Source organism: Taudactylus pleione, unplaced genomic scaffold (genome assembly GCF_031769625.1).
Source record: "Taudactylus pleione unplaced genomic scaffold, aTauple2 ptg000327l, whole genome shotgun sequence".
Lineage (NCBI taxonomy): Eukaryota > Metazoa > Chordata > Amphibia > Anura > Myobatrachidae > Taudactylus > Taudactylus pleione.
Genome location: NW_028284728.1, coordinates 1,259,134 through 1,273,480, shown reverse-complemented (window position 1 = coordinate 1,273,480; position 14,347 = coordinate 1,259,134). Strand labels below are relative to the sequence as shown.

Sequence of the window (14,347 nt, the reverse complement as noted above, 5' to 3'; positions counted from 1 at the left end):
CATGCTGGTCAATCTGAGGATTTCCAGCAAAACGTGCAGTGTGTACGCTTTACCAAACGACACGTCATTCCGACCTGGCCGATGTGGATGTCCCGAGACACTTCCCTCCTCCGTTTTGTGGCTGGATATTCGCTGAGAGGCCATAACTTGACAGCATCAGCAAGCTATTGGTAGGTTGTATCTGCAGTCCTGTCCCAATATGCACTTCTCCGGTATGTGATGTTTATGCCTGCACCCCTATTATCCCATGTGTACTGCGGATGACCCAAATGTAATTTCCATATGTATAATGCACCCCTATTATCCCATGTGTACTGCTGCTGATCCCTAGGTTACCATGATGTGGATGCGTATAGTGCACCCCTATTCTCCCATGTGTACCGATGCCTATGTACCTAGTCATTTGCGCTTTAAATTATTACACCTTAACGCCTTTTTTTTTTATGTGGTCTGGTTTACTTTGACACCAAAAGAGGGCAAGGACGTGTGTGCAAGTGAATGTTGTAGTGAATAGTTTGCCTACTATACACAATTTTAACACTTTAAAAAAAAAAAAAACTTAGCAATTAATAACACATACCTGGAATTTAGCACACCATTGAACATTTGAAAACTTTATTAAAAAAAAAAAAAATGTAAAACATAACAGCCACAAAAACACTAGAATTAAAAACTTGGATAGTTGTGAAGTTTAAAAAGGCCCCTAATGTTTGGTGGCTGCATAATATGTCCAATACAGCCACCGCCTACAGGGGGTGGCCAGCCAGTGAGCGTTTCTTTCCCCCAAACGATCACTGGCAAATAACCAACCCACCTATCCCTAAATCACTTCAAGCAGCATATATTCTGCCATGCTGCAGTGTGACCAACTCACACCTGATGAGCCACATTTTTTTCAATTAACGATAGTCTCTTGCATAAAAATTAGCAAATTACAGGGGTTTTTTTTGTTTTGTTTTTTAAATATTTTTGCAGTTATGGCCATGGAGAACTACTGTTTTTCACAGTACAATTCAATGAACGAGGTCCAAAAAGCAATGTCTATGGACGGTCAAATGCAAGGACTGTCCTAAAGAACAGAGTCATCCAGGAGACTGTTGGTATTTGAAAACCGCTCCACAGTGCTGCTGCAGCCGCTGACTGGGTTGGAAAAAAAATTCAAAACCTGCACTCAGTGTTTTTAAAACACAAGAAGGTGAAAGCGTCCATGGCATCTGGAGAGGGGGAAGATGAGTGCCATATCCCCACCTTGTGGTACTACGACCTACTCAAATTTACACTTCAGCAGGAGCCTCAGTGCCTCTCCATTAGCTCGCTGCACTCAAGGCTGGGAGAAGTGGAAGCTGTTGGCAAAACTTCCACCATTGATTTAATAAGTAGAGAGTCTGTGCACACACCATGCTAAATATTCAACAGTACAAAATAAAGTTATTACTTAGCCAACAAATTTTACTTTATGCAGTCATCCTGCCATGGCTCTAACCCCCAACACCATTAAAATAGGTCAGGTATTCCTCCCTGACTTGTTTGGCTCATGCAGAGACTGTTGCTTGAAACCCTGCTGGCATAGGAGGACCACCGATCCTGGTCATCTGGCTGCCCAGGGTCATTTGGCATAGCTGTGTACGTTGCCCTTTGCTTGAGGGTTTTTTTTTCCGTCTTAGGAAGTTATGCAGTACATAGCATGACAACCCAGTCGAACTTGTCCACATGTAGATTGATGGCTGTGTGGAAGATCGTGAAGCTATTGATTAGAATCCCGAACGCGTTCACCATAATATGGCACGCTCTTGAAAGCCTGTAGTTGAATATGCACTTCTCCTTCGTCCGTCCCCTTTATGCATATGGCTTCATAATGTGCTCATGTAGTGTGAAGGCCTCGTCAGCTACGAACAAAAAAATTGAGGCCGTGCTTGGTCTTCTCAACAGACGGTAAATTGAGAATTTTAGGGATTAGTTTCTCGTAGAAAGATGTCGGTTTGAAGGACCCATAATCCCACAAATAGAAATTTGTTGTTTGCATTGACCGCAGCCATAAGAACAATGCCGAAGAATCCATTGCAATAGGATCCGCAGTTATGCGCATGTTTGCCATCCAGAGCTCCACTGCAGTTAGGGAAGTTCCACTGTCTTTCAAAATCCTCAGCAATACTTTTCCATTCCTGCACAGTGGTAGGTTACTAGAATACAAAACAAAAATGAAATGGTAATTACATGAAATTTACCATATTTTTATTATTTTACAGACTGCAACCCCTGACCTGGCAGTGTAACATTTGAAACAACATTGCAGCAGCCAGACAGTGAGGGAGAAAGTTCTTCTAGCCCCAAAGAAACAGCAGAAGAATTCGCAGAAGCAGAGTGGTGCACCTTCAGCATTGTCCCAAAATGCACTAAAGGTTCTGCAAAATTCTCCCAATCAATGGAAGATTTTTGGGTCCAACCTTGCTTGTAGGCTACGGAACATGGCGAGTGACCAGCAGGTTAATTTTTAACCACTGGTATATGAGCTGGTGTGCTATGGGGCAAAGACGGTCAACTGACTCGTCATACACAAATTGTAGAGTCACCACACATCCTGCCAGCACTACTCCCATAACGGCTCCCAACACAGTCATAGCGTTCCCGCTAGGCTGTTTTAGCGGGGCGCGGCGCCCTGCCCTCTTTCTGGAAGGCAAAAAAGTGCCCTGCCCTCCAGAAGGAGGGCAAAAAGCGCCCTGCCCTAACAGCCTGCGGGAACTGTCTTCACCCGCGGGTCGCAGTGTCCCGCGGGTGAAGAAATGTGCAGTGACCCGGTCACCGCCGGAGAATAGACGCCGGCGCATGCGCCCGGCATCTATTCTCCCTGTCAGCAGGGCTTGGGGGCTGCCCGGCGTGTCCGTAAGTGCCGGGCACGCCCCCAAGAGTGACGAAAAGGGGGCGCGTCTTATAGACACGCCCCCTTTTCGATGACCACGCCCCCTTCTTGGACGCGCGCGCCTGCGGCGTCCACACGAACGTGCCCTCTCTAGCTCCGGCGCCCTGCCTCGCGCCGGAGCTAGAGTTAACACTACAGTCAGGTGCATAAATATTGAGACATTTACAGAATTTTCATATTTTGGCCTCTATTCACCACCACAATGGCTTTGAATTGAAACAAACAAGATGTGCTTTAACTGCAGACTTTCAGATTTTATTTGAGGGTAATTACATCCAAATCAGGTGAACGGTGTAGGAATTACAACAGTTTCTATATGTGCCTCACACTTTTTAAGGGGCCTAAAGTAATGGGACTATCAACTCAAGAGCTATTTCATGGACAGGTGTGGGCTATTCCCTCGTTATTTCATTATCAATTAAGCAGGTAAAAGGTCTGGAGTTGATTCTGTGACATTTGCATTTGGAATCCGTTGCTGTCGACTCTCAATATGAGATCCAAAGAGCTGTCACTATCAGTGAAGCAAGCCATTATTAGGCTGAAGAATCAAAACAAACCCATCAGACAGATTGCAAAAACATTAGGTGTGGCCAAATCAACTGTTTGGAACATTCTTAAAAAGAAAGAATGCACCGGAGAGCTCAGCAACACCAAAAGACTCGGAAGTCCACGGAAAACAACTGGGGTGGATGACAGAAGAATTATTTCCCTGGTGAAGAAAAACCCCTTCACAACAGTTGGCCAAATCAAGAACACTCTCCAGGAGGTAGGTGTATATGTGTCAAAGTCAACAATCAAGAGAAGACTTCAAAAGAGTTAATATAGAGGGTTCACCACAAGATGTAAACCATTGGTGAGCCACAAAAACAGGAAGACCAGATTAGAGTTTGCCAAACATCTAATAAAGCCATTACAGTTCTGGAACAACATCCTATGGACAGATGAGACAAAGATCAACTTGTACCAGAGTAATGGGAAGAGAAGAGTATGGAGAAGGAAAGGAACTGCTCATGATCCAAAACATACCACCTCATCAGTGAAGCATGGTGGTGGTAGTGTCATGGTGTGGGCATGTATGGCTGCCAATGGAACTGGTTCCCTTGTATTTATTGATGATGTGACTGCTGACAAAAGCAGCAGAATGAATTCTGAAGTGTTTCGGGCAATATTATATGCTCATATTCAGTCAAATGCTTCAGAACTCATTGGACGGCGCTTCAGAGTGCAGATGGACAATGACCCAAAGCATACTGCAATATCAACCAACGAGTTTTTTAAGGCTAAAAAGTGGAATGTTATGCAATGGCCAAGTCAATCCCCTGACCTGAATCCAATTGAGCATGCATTTCACTTGATGAAGACAAAACTGAAGGGAAAATGCCCCAAGAACAAGCAGGAACTGAAGACATGCGTTCCAGACTTCAGGCTGTAATTGTCTGCAAAGGATTTGCTACAAAGTATTAAAAAGTGAAAGTTAGAATTAGGATTGTTTAGTTTGTCCCATTACTTTTGGCCCCTTAAAAAGTGGGAGGCACATATAGAAACCACTGTAATTCCTACACCGTTCACCTGATTTGGATGTAATTACCCTCAAATAAAATCTGAAAGTCTGCAAGTAAAGCACATCTTGTTTGTTTCATTTCAAAGCCATTGTGGTGGTGAATAGAGGCCAAAATATTAAAATTCTGTCAATGTCCCAATATTTATGCACCTGACTGTATTTTGCTTAACCTCCACCCAACTATCCCTCCCCCACTTCAAGCGGCATATATTCAGCCATGCTGCACTGCGAGCATTCACCGCCAGATAACCCAAATTATCTGGCGGTGGTTGCTCACAGTGCAGCATGGCTGAATATATGCCGCTTGTAGTGGCGGAGGGATAGAGGGCCCTACTTATCAACAAGTTTTATTATAACTAATAACTTTGGTGATCTAGAATATATGGTGCTCCCGCCAATCACTTGACTGAGGTCATTTAAGAAACACGTGCTATAAGGCCTGATTGCAGCACCATATATCATAGACCACCAAAGTTATTGGGTATGATAAAATTTGTTGATAAACAAAAGTTTCCATTGTTAACATGTCAACTTTGTTGTTGACCTACACTTTTTCATAATGTTATTTGCACAAATTTTTATATTTCTATTGTGCATATTCTTCACTTACAATGTTTTTATTTTGCATATTGTTCAATGTTTTTTGCCCACATTATTGTTGGGCGATACCATTTTTAAAGGTTATTTTCACATACTATATTGGACTTTTTAAAGTGTGCATATGATTATTTATATATACACTGTTTTGCAAATGCTTAAAAAAAAAAAAAATGCTGCCGCCCTTCAAAAACAGTGCAGAGCTTTTAGCTTTTATTTCTTACCTTAAAGTACTGCTGCTACAGGACAGTAATGATGGCTTTGCAGGTCTCTGGGATGATGAGGCCCAAAGCTTGAGGGGAGATGAGGAAGCCAAACTTCAGGCCAGCCAGGAACCTCGGGGTAGCCACCAGCCTCTCCTCAGCAGGGAACCTGGTATTCTGCCTCCAGATGTAGGGAGTCACCAGACACTGCAACTCCTGGAAGGTGGCATCATCCATGCGCAGGAAATTGAGGTAGTCAACCGGATTGTTCTCCAGATTCTTCATAAACAGTGGCATGTGAGAGCCGGACTCCCTCTGCAGCAGCCAATCCTTTGTCCAACAAGATCTCAGTCTTCTCCTATTCTGAGCACTCTCCATATCAGCTAACACCACAGCCGCAGCGTATGATGCCATAACTCAATAGCAAAAGATACCCATCACAAGAGTATGAAGATTAGAAGCACTTTAAGGCAAGCAAAACAGAGCAGTAAAGCAATGTACAAGTATACACCAAGCCTCACTGGTCACAAAGCAGAACTGCAAAGAGCTGAAATGACACCTGCTTTTTATACCCTATAGAAAGTAGTGTTCACACTATGCCCGGCGCCAGGCACCGCACCTAGAGAAAGGCACTTCTGCGAAACTCGGGCGCGCCGCCTGAAAAGGGAGCGTGGCCAAGAAAAAGGCGGTGTGTCTTTATGCCGTGTCTACTCTGCGCTGCAGTCACTGTGAGGATGCCGGGCGCATGCGCCCGTCATCCATTCACTGGCGGTGACAGCTACACTGCAGTTTCCCCCACCCGTGGAACTCTGCGGCCTGCGGGAGGGGACAGAACCCACAGGCTGTTTCAGCGGGGTGCCGCGCCAGAGGGCAGGGTACTTTCTGCCCTTTAGAAATAGGACAGGGCGCGGCGCCCCGCTGAATCAGCCTAGCAGGAACGCTAAGAAAGTACAGCCCCCTACCTAAACTTGGTCTAAATCTTTAAGATAGTCGTCAGGTGTTCAGAAAGCAAATGATATATCGTTAACAATCTAACTATTTGTAACTACCGAGCGACGCTCAATATATCGTTTGGTAGATTGCATAATGTGTATGCACTATAACATTTTTCCGTAGTTCAAAGGAAATTTGTACGACCATCGCAACGTTTGCTGATCGCCTAATGCAGGGATGGCCAACCAGTCAGACAGAGATAAAACAAGAGATATGGTAAGAACTTACCTTTGTTATCTCTGTTTCTACGAAGTCCATAGGGTCCACAGGGTTGACCTTGGGGTATAGGTTGAGAACCAAATCCGGGCACCACGCAGTTAAAGCTTTTAGCTCCCAGGATGCACTTGGGTCCACTCTCCCTATAACCCCACCCCCCAGCCAGAGGCACCTCAGTTTGTAAGTAGCCAAAGGCCGGAGGAGGAGAGAAAAAGAGAGAAAACTGGAACACTCGTTAACCATACTCACAGAAATGGGAGACGGAAAACCGGTGACCAGCCACACAGCCCATTCGAAGACAGGTGCGTCAGGGCGGGCGCCCTGTGGACCCTATGGACTTCGTAGAAACAGGGATAACAAAGGTAAGTTCTTACCATATCTCTTGTTTTCTACTTCAGGGTCCATAGGGGGTCCACAGGGTTGACCTTGGGGATGTCCCAAAGCAGTTCAACCAAGGGAGGGGACGCTCCTGTGCTGAGAGGAGAATCCGCCGCCAAAAAGGAAGCATCCGGAGAGGCAAAGGGAAACCAATGCCTAGAACCTTAAAAAGGTGTGGACAGAAGACCACGTGGCCATCTAGCAAGGCAAAACAGCCACGGCGCCCACGAGGGTTACATGGCCCGAGAAAAAACAAGCATCAACAACAGAAAGGCCTACCCATGGGTAGGCCCCTGAAGAAGACATACGAGGCCGTCCAGCCAACATTTGGCCATAGGCCGGCCATCCTTTCCTGTTAAAACCAGAAATTTCAGACAACCAATAAGGAGTGCGATTTCCGTCAGGAACCTGAACGGATCACATAAATCCACAGAGGCCGGACCACAGTCAATGAGGCCACACCAGCCGAGAGGACTGGGGACTGAATGGCCTCACCATAAGTTCCAGAAAAATATGGAACCTAAAAATCACTAAGAAGAAACACAGGGTGAGAGCAACTCACACCCTGACAAGATGCCCTCCAGAAGAGGGAGCCACATGAGAACGCTCCCAATTCCGACACTCACCTGGGTGATATAAACTCCCTGAGAGAAAGCCAAAGCAATAGACCATGTAATGGCTATCACATACAGCGGTTCCATTAACTTTTCCCGGAGTTAATGAAGAACCACTACTAACTCCCAAGGAGTCCCTAGGGAGGACAAATTGAGGCATAATCCAGAAAACACTCCAAAGGATGAACTGGATACCAGAGCGGAGCAATTCCATATCTTAATCATACTGACAGTGTAGAGATCCGCACTGTCAGGAAGGCCAGGCCGAGGGTGAAACCCAAGCCAGCCGGAAGGAATGCCAGAATATCTGGAAATCCTGGACCCCAGAGGATCATATCGACAGGTATAATACCATAAGAATTATGGATGCCACAGTTTGTGGTAGGTCCCAGCAAAAGCTGATCCATGTGCTCTAATCATTCCAACGATGACAAAGCCAGGGAAGCCGTAAGACCGCTGTAGGGACGCAGTCAAAGACAAACTACCCAGGTCCAAGGCAAACCCCAGGACCCTGAGACAACAGGTCTGGGCAGTGAAGCATCAGGAATGGAGTATCGATGGAGAGACTCCGAAAAACCAAGTACCCCTGACATCTGGGGCAATCAGGAGCCACCAGCAGGAAAGCATCTCCGTCACGATTGAAACACTTCCCTCGAGGAAGAATGGAGACCGGAGAACACAGGTACGCAAATTGGAAGGACCACTTCACCGACAAAGAGTCACTGAAGGTTGCTTCAGAATCCCCAGAGTTGGACTGTAACACCATAATGTGATAGAGTCAGAAGGCCATGAGGGTCACCTCAGGAGGACCCCCCCCCCCCCTGCTCACCAGGAGATGAAACCTCTCTTGGGGAAGAGACTAGTCCCCTGGATGCACGTCGTGACGGCTGAGGACTCCCGCTTCCCAATGGAGAGCACCTGAAATGAACACTGTCGAGATGGTCGGGAGGAGACCCTCGTACAATGTCCGAATGTATGACATACCTGACATTGCCACCCAACGAACAGTATTGCTAAAAAGGAAGCCACTGTTCTGACCCTGTCGGACTGAACTTTTTCAGGTTAACCGGGAAACAAGAGTTATGCCAGAGTGAAGGCCCAAGACAGGCTAAAGTTCCAACAAGTTAATTGACAGGGTGGAATCGACAGACATCCAACTGCACTGAAATGGATGCGAACCAGACACTGTCCTTACCAAAGAATACCCTGGACGAGATGGCCATAGTCACCCGAAAAGGGACCGACTTGCCTCCGGAGAGAGCATCATCGTTGGAACAAGTTTTTTCTGTCTGATCACTGTTCAATCTGGAGATAAGCCAATTATGGAAAGGCCTGGAATGGAACTAAGCCCATTCCACCCTTCCAAAGGCAGACACTGAATAGTGGACCATGCATCCCAGAGTGTAAAGACATATGTCGACTGCGCAGACATCCAAGTACTCCTAATGGAAGAGTGGAGATGCCGTCTTACGCCAGAAGAATTCTCAGATTCTGAGAATCCAGCAGGGCTCCTAGGTGAAGAATACCCAGAGAGGGATGCAGGGAGGACTTTTTCCCCGTTGATTAAACGTCTGCACCCTGAAGAAGCCACAGTCAACCTGACCCGGCTGTAAAGTACCCCGGTGATCCTGCTAAGAGCAGGAGGCCATCCAGGTACAGGAGCATTGGGATATACTGAACAGAAGAACTGTCAGAAAATCCAAAACGCTGGTAAACCCCTGTGGGGCTGAGAGCAGTCCCAACAGGCAGAGCCCGAAAAATCGTAAGTGCTGTGATACAGCAAACCTCAGTCCATGCTGAGGTAAGGTCTCTGTAAGTACCCGTAGGCACGCGTCCTGTATATCCAGTGATACCATCAAGTCCCCAGGTTCCAAACATAGTATGATGGAGCATAGGGATTGCCTCCTGAGCCCAGGTAGCTTTAGGAACTGGTTCAGGGAAATGAGAGAGAATAGGCCAAAGAGGACCATTCAGCCACCGCACCAGAAAGAAAGCAGAACCACCAGTCCCTCGCTGAGAAAGTGGGGATGGCCCAATTAGCTTCGCTTACCGCAACAACTGTATAGCTTTCTGGATTTGTAAGGCCCTGTTCCGAATAAGGGCCTGCGTACCATCACATGGAAATAGGCCGCCTGAGCAAAGAGAGTGCGTACCCTCCTACCCACGTAGCCGCGGCAACTATCGGGCAAACTGAGTACCGGGCAAACTGAGAAAATCGCCATCTCCCAGTGGTAGGCCTGTCTCGTCAGGCTGACGATATATCCGTAGGTTCAGAAGCAGGATCGGCTGGCAGTCCAGGCCTGCTCGGAACTGAATATGTCGGCCCTTGTAAAGGCCGACAGTCTATGAAGAAACAAACCTTTAGGCTGACCCAGAGGACAAAAAGACTTAACAGACTAAGGCTGAGGCCTTGTAGTGGGCATAGCTGACGGCGGGAAATTTGTACTGCCACTGTCAAGGTCAGGACCCAACAAGATATACCCTATAGATGGTATCTGCACCTCTGCATTCCCAGAGCGCAGCCATAGGGTATTACGGAGGATACCGTCGCAGCCGGAACTCTGAAAGTTAGGAGCTGGTATCCAATATAGGCATGTCCACATATGACAACTGCATATATTACGTGAGCGACCAAATACATTTGAACCCCAGACGTGTTGGAGGGGAAAAAACATTACAAATGCATCAGCTCAGTATGCAATAGTATTAACCAACCATGCTATAGCCATGGTAGGATGGGTAACAACCCCTGAAAGCGAGTATACTGATTTCAGGCAGAGTTACCACCTACGGATCAGAAGAATCCGACCACGCAGGAATGGGATGCGTAGTAACGTCTGTAATCCGACGAACAACACGCCCATCCACCCCAGGAGGGGCTCATGATGACCCTCAGGGAATTTGGGACAGGAGACCAAACACTGTTGTAATACCTCATATCTGGCAACAGCCAGAGTCCCGCCATGCGATCCACCCGCTAGTCAGCAACAGGGACCCAGAAGGCACGTAATACTGAGGGTGTATGATACAGGTGCAGGTCAACATTCACTCTAACCAGAATAGACCTGCTACCAGCCCTAAAACAGGGATAATAATACTTGAGATAGGCTTCCCCCCGTGTAAGAGGGAAAGAGCCCAAAACAGTATCCAGTTCACGGTAGAGCCAAGTGGGAAGTAACCACAGGGCGTCAACCACGCCAATTTGCGTTTCATAGAAAACGAGATCCACCCAGGGTGGCTGTTGTGGTAATCCCTGCAAGGGGCATGACAGACTATTGTGGCACCAGGGGGAATTCATATACTTGAAAAACCCCTGTAGGGAGCGGTAGTCTGTGTCACAGGGGAAGAGTGCAAGAAACTGCGAGATACCCTGAGATGAAAAAAGGCAGTATGGTGAAGTAACCCCAAGTGAGGTACAACAACGGGGCCCGCCCGGCGATCCGCAATTAAGAGGATCCCGAGAAAACAAACCGCCCAAGGGGGTCGTGAAAGGGGCCGGCACCAGATGACGCCACATACAGAACCCTTTAAGAGTTAAATCCTCCGCACTAACACCTGCAGCACATGACTTGCAGGATAGTAAAAATGGGTGCAGTATAACGCTCTATCTCCTGGTCAGACATATCTGACCAAGCCTTGTGATCAAGCAGCGCTATACTGGTCCTGACTGATACTAAAAATTAGCTGCAGGGACCCATTTTCATTGTATGCAACACACAGTTCCACTCAAAATATGGCAACGTGCAGCATGCAACAGTATGTGACAAACCTCACAAATATTACCAAGTATATAAATGTGAGGTCTCAGAACCACCCCAAGTACAGCTGTATTAGGGCAGATAAGGAAAGGGATAGATATACACTGACAGGTGAGAGAATAAAGTACAGTCAGCACTAGCATAAGTCACATACAATGCAGATATACACATATATACATAAACATGTCATATAATATACTGCACTATTACACTGCATGCAACTTACCCAGATTCAGTGTCTGGGAAGGCTACAGCGCTGTGTACACTGACCTGATGGTGAGGTACGCAGGGGGACTGGACCAACTGCCATCTCCAGAGATTTCTGCTGCACCACAGAGAAAATGGCCGCTGGAGACCTCAGAAGAAGCGTGGCCCGCGGAGGAAGCAGCTCAGCGACGCCAGACTATAGATACTGAAAGGCGTGCTGAGCTGAGGGGAGGAGCCGCTGTAACAGGGAAGGCTGTCTCCCCTGGCCGGCTATTAACCCCCGGGACGCCGGCTCCCTGCACCGAACACTAAGTCCCTGGTGGTCTAGTGGACACACGGGGTATGGGGGGCCCGCCGCCACTGCCGGCGCCTCCGGTCTGTCCCCAGAGACCGGAGGCACAGGACTGCATTTCAAATGCGCAGATCACCGCAAGCGGTGACCCGCGCCTTACCTGCTCCCCGTGGATCCGGCAGCAGTCCTGGGCGCCCGCAGAGTCCGGCTAGTACAGACTCTGGGGTCCCGCTGAGATCCCCAGATCTGTACTGGCGTCTCAGCGCCAGCGGGGTGACGGAGCGGCAGCTTAGACGTCCTATGGACAGTCTGACGCTGCCGCTCTAAAGAATCCAAAGGAAAAATAAAAAACTCTGTCCTTTAGAAAAAATAAAGCTTAGGGGCTGCTAATCAGCTCCCCACTGCACTAAACGGTGACCCGATTCCGGCCGGGCACCAACTTAAACTGAGGTGCCTCTGGCTTGGGGGTGGGGTTATAGGGAGAGTGGACCCAAGTGCATCCTGGGAGCTAAAAGCTTTAACTGCGTTGTGCCCGGATTTGGTTCCCAACCTATACCCCAAGGTCAACCCTGTGGACCCCCTATGGACCCTGAAGTAGAAAGAGCCAAATAATACCTGTAGCTAAGCTAAAATAGCCGACAGGAAGCACGCGTGGATAAATAAGGCGTGGCCTAGCTGTCACAAGGTCAAGCCCCATTTTTGTGCGCACGCCTTTGGTATGACATTTGCAGGAGCTTGACCCATTTATGCCCCTTATGCAGTGCCCCTTAAGCAGTAACCCCCTGTATTTGTGCCCCCTAAAGTAGTTCCCCCAGCCCAGGACTTACCAGACCACGCTGGCTCTGGCTCCCGCTGCCTGGATCTAACTAGATCCAGCAGGCACGCAGGGCAGGCTCCTCACATTGCGGGTGACATGACGTCACTTGCGCAATGCATCACTGGGAACGATCAGAGGCTTCTTTAGTCTCCGATCGCTTCAGTTCCCAGTTCCAGTGGGGGGAGCCGCATATTAGAAGCAAGAGACCCGCTGCGGCTCCACCCCTGGTCTAATGTGTAGCCTCCTTAAGAGTTCTATCGTATAGGAGCATAGCAGAAAGTGAATCAGAGAAATCATTTCAATTCACAGCAAGCTTTTCAAATCCTTCCACTCCTCACAGTACAGGACCCAGGCATGCAACAGAACTGAAACATGTGAATCAGTTGCCATTGTGACTCGTCGACAGCGCATAGCCAAGTCCTGGCCCAAACCCAAATTACACTCTACTTCATGATTATTTAATTCTCAACAACCAGGTAGCTGCACATAATATACATACAGTAAGCAGTGTTCTCCCCAGGCTGTTTTTGGTGTGTGCACAACCCGGCAAGAAACTGCCTACCACCCGCCACTTTGGGAGCCTGCAAGTGGGGACAGTATCGGAGCTGTATAAAAAGGACAAGATCCTACAGACTTTGCAGCTTTTTCATAATCAGACTGGGCCTTAATAAGAAGACAATTAATATATAAAATGTTATTTCAAGTTTAAATTATTATAAAGTCAGGGTTTAAAACATATTGCGAAGGCCCCCACCCGGCTAATTCTTGATGCCACCCGGCTGGACATTTTTTGGGGGGAGAACACTAAGTGTATATACAAAAGTCTCAAAAGTAATATTGGCACGATTAGTAATAACTCCACCAAAGAAAATTCACTCTCTATGGCCTCCCGACAGGGCCGTAGCGGGGAACTTCGGCAAACTGGGCTGGTCCCACTAACGCCGGCATGCAATATCTTGGAGTGGGACCAGGAAACTAGGCAATGCTGACATTCTAGGTATCCTGCAAGCCAAACACATGAGCCAACAAAGTAGCGAAAGTGCAGCCGCCTTTGCGGCGCAGTGGTCACACCACTGGTTACGGTCCTGCCTCCAAGATCAAAAGGACAAAAAGACTTCACAACGATTAATTTCTTCTTCGGTGTCCATAGGGATTCACAGGGACACCATGGGTGATATTATGGTTGGAAGACCAGGCACCAAACAGTTAAGAACTTTGGCTCCCAGAATGCCCCGGGTCCTCCTCCATATATACCCTGCCCCTAGCCATAGGACTTCAGTTTGTTCGTTTGGTGTGGCAGGATTCAGGTGCACCTTTTATACAAGGAACTGCTTAGGCAGTCCTAAGCTTTAATTTTATGATTTTTTTTTTTTTTAAACTTTGTTTTCTTGAGTTGGCAGTACTAAGTGTCTGTATTAAGACGCACGGGCTGCGACTCCATCTACCGCCGCCAGGCAGCAACATCAGTTATTATGCTGGCGATTTCGGCGGGTCGTGGCTTAGCTAGTAGCAATGTTGCAACCTGGTCTGCACCTGATGCTTGGAGATGTCAAGGAAGGAGATTCCTCGCTTGCGGGGAATCGCACGCGGTATTCCTTGTGTAGAGACGCACCAGAAGCCGCAGCTGTAAGTACCAGGGATTGTCCACGTCCTTGCTACACCAGCCAGGACCGGGACGCCCGGGATCAGCAGCAGACGCATATCTGCTGCCACGAGGCCAGCGGACCCGGTTGGTTAATGTAGCTTGAGGTAGGCGCTCCCCCTGCAGCTCCTCCCTCCGACCCTGGCGCAGTT

General features: G+C 47.9%; 1 protein-coding gene across 1 annotated transcript in view; it reads right to left on the bottom strand.

Annotated features, from left to right (window-relative positions):
• Positions 1-14,347, bottom strand: part of BRWD1 (bromodomain and WD repeat domain containing 1) — a 200,857-nt gene that overhangs the window by 174,023 nt on the left and 12,487 nt on the right. The window lies entirely within an intron of this gene.